Below are 2,893 nucleotides of genomic sequence, written 5' to 3'. Positions count from 1 at the left end.
CCGGCTAGGCCCTAAGTGGGCCGGCCAAGGAAGCTCATAACGGGCTATGTTGGCCGGCCAACTTAAAGAGACCCAATGGAGGGTATTTTGGGTGTTGCCTAATAATTAGGTTTATGGAATCCTAGTCTGAGTCTAATACCTATTCTAGGGATTTCTATATATACCTAATTATACAACCTAAAGAAAAACACAGCTGAGAGGCAATTCAGAGATAGAATTGTGAGTGTCTGAAAGAGTTTCAGAATATACATCTCAGAGAGAGAGAGAGAAAAGGAGTTTTCTCAAGTATCTAGTCAAGAAGAAGGAGTTCTTCATCTCAACCTTCAAGAAGGTCCTAGCTGACTGAAAGGAGGGAGTTCAAGTCATTACTCGGTGTCTCAAGTAGAGGAGCTACACTTGGAGCTCTTATCTTCCGAATACTGGTCGGAATTTAGTTCGTGGGAAAACGATTAAGAGGTAATCATCTTTCCAATCTAGTTCATTGGTATGTTCATGTATAGATCCTGGAAACTAGTGTTAAACATATGATGTTTGAGATTCCGCTACCAACACTAGACAATTAGGTGTGTGAGATACACTAGGTTATTCCCCTTCAATGTCGAGGTTGAAGGTGTCTCATGAGGAGTTGAAAGTTTCTTCCGAAGGATTCAAGGCGAAGCATAGTGACTGTGCAACAAACATTCTCAAGATGGGGGAATCCGCGACATTACGTGCTCGAGCCGAGATGGCGAAGGAGTACCAGAGAGGTCTCCATACAACCTGGGTCATAAACGACGAGTTGGAGAACTGGAGGGAATGGCGAAGGGGGAACGGGTACGACTCTCATGATGATATTATAGATGAACCAGATGCTTGATCAGGTCTTTGATGTTGGGTAGTTTTTTGTTTAGACGTATTTTCGATGCCCATGGGGCTTTTATGTTGTTTTTGTGTTCTAGACGTGTATTAAACGCCCTCAAGGCATATGCAATTTTAGACGCCCATGGGGTTTTTTGTGATGCCTTGTTGTTGTTCTAACTTTCCTTTACTTGGTTTTCATCAGTAGAATTGTAGTCTTGACCATTCAAATATTTGCAAGGGTGATGATCTCTTCAATGAATTTTATGACTCAAGTCACTTCAATCAAACACTCAAAAAAGGTACTCATAAGAAAATATTGCAATGTAACAAAAATGAGTTGAGTAAGAAGTATTACAAAGTAATTTAGACTTGAGGTTTGTAATCTCGAGCCTAGTGGATTAAATTTTAGGGTGCTCTTTTTGAGCTTGACCTTCGGGATTGCGCTGTCGTCTACAGAGTTGTCCCTGGGATAGCATTTTCGAATGCGTTCTTCTGGAATGGTAGAATTCTGAGACTTTGTAGTTGGAGTCGAGCCTTGAGGCGTAATTCTGTCATGTAGAGCTCGAGGTCGTATTCTTTCGGGAAGAAGGTGAAATTTTCAAGTCGTTCTATTGCTTTGATGATTTCGAAGTCTCGAGCTCTTTTGTTGTTTTTAGGTAACATCTGAGGCGTTAATATTCCTCGGGTTGTGTTTATCTCGAACCTTCCTTAGGCAGGGTGGAGTTTGGGAGACGTCTCGGCCCACATGAACTGGAATGTGTAAAGAGAGTTAAATAAAAGCAATTAATAGAGGAAGTGAGATAAGTGGCGTCTTTGTGGCTGAAATGGGGGTGTAAGAAGGTGTATGATGTAGTAGTACTTCCTATTAGCCAACCTGGGGATCGAGTGTGAACCACGTCGCTTCGTTGAAGTGACAGTAAGACTCTAGAAATAATTGTGCTTTCGTCGAGGTCTTATGTTCTTCGTCTAGAAGTTTGAGGTTGATTGCTCTGGTCTCTTACACGGCTATGCAGGAAGTTCAGCTTGCATTTTGGTGTGACGTTGTCCCTGTTAGGCCAACTAGAGTTTGAGCGTGGACCTTGTTGCCTCGTTGAAGTGACAATAAGCTTCTAGGATGTATTGATTTCTCGTAGAAGTCTTGTGTTCTTCGTTTGAAGTTTAAGATCGAAGCTCTAGTCTTGCTTTTGCTTTGAGGGAATTTAAAGCACCGTCTATCCCCCCAGCCTAAGTGTAGAAAAACTATTTTTCTATACTTAGGTTGTTTATCGGTCGGTTAGCGTCAGTGGATGAGTGAAGTTTGTGCTTCTCCTGTTTGTCCCTGAGCCGACCTGTACACACACAAAAACGATGGTTGATGGTAGCGCCATCGACGCTCAAGTCAGTAATATTTTATCAATAGAGGGAAGGATAGAAGTAAGTAGTGAATACATTCAGTACTTCATGGAAGTTGAGATGAACATTGTTTGACCTTATATGGAGTCTTGGATTGTGCAAGACTTGAGGATGGTTTGGTTCGTCGTGCTTCCCAGGGATCATTGACAATTTTTGTGTCCCTGATTGAAAGTGGGGAATGTTTCACGCCTTTTAGTCTGGAAGTTGAATCAACTTTTCCAGACTGTTATCTTTCGAGTCGACTGAAGCTGGTGGATGATGGAGGTTTTGTTTTCCACCCATGCTTGTCCCCCTGTTGTTCGTAGTCGCTCTGCAATTAGGTGGGAGGTCGATGGTGGCGCCATCGACCTTCCAGTACAAAAATTACTTAGTAGAGGTCTTAAAATATAAACTTTTGAGGTGGAGTTTTGGAAGGTTAGAGATAAACCTCTAGTGAGACGTCTGTTTGTCTGGGTAAGATGCTCTAACCTGTAAAAAATCGAGCTAGAGGGTTAGTTGGTGGCGTAGCCATCGACTCTCCGATGCTTAAGTCAGTAAAGTATTTGAGATAAAATTTAAGCAGGAAATTTAGAGTTTAGAAATGATACAACTTAAGATGTGTTGCATTCCAGTTGTATGCTCTATCCTGCAAAAAATCGAGCTAGAGGCTTAGTCGGTGGCG

The 2,893-nt window shown here is 42.1% G+C and overlaps 1 long non-coding RNA gene across 1 annotated transcript; it reads right to left on the bottom strand.

The window, feature by feature from the left end:
- Positions 1 to 1,166: 1,166 nt before the first annotated feature.
- Positions 1,167 to 2,580, bottom strand: LOC147547382 (uncharacterized). The gene is made up of 3 exons (XR_015238829.1): positions 2,309 to 2,580; positions 1,715 to 2,168; positions 1,167 to 1,590 (listed from the first exon to the last, which is right to left on the bottom strand). It is a non-coding gene; the product is annotated as an uncharacterized LOC147547382 (long non-coding RNA).
- Positions 2,581 to 2,893: the final 313 nt, after the last annotated feature.

This window comes from Eschscholzia californica, unplaced genomic scaffold (genome assembly GCF_041429995.1).
Source record: "Eschscholzia californica isolate CP2 unplaced genomic scaffold, dmEscCali1.0.p SCAF_3, whole genome shotgun sequence".
Lineage (NCBI taxonomy): Eukaryota > Viridiplantae > Streptophyta > Magnoliopsida > Ranunculales > Papaveraceae > Eschscholzia > Eschscholzia californica.
The sequence above is the reverse complement of the archived record's forward strand: the minus strand, read 5'-3'. Positions and strand labels throughout refer to the sequence as shown.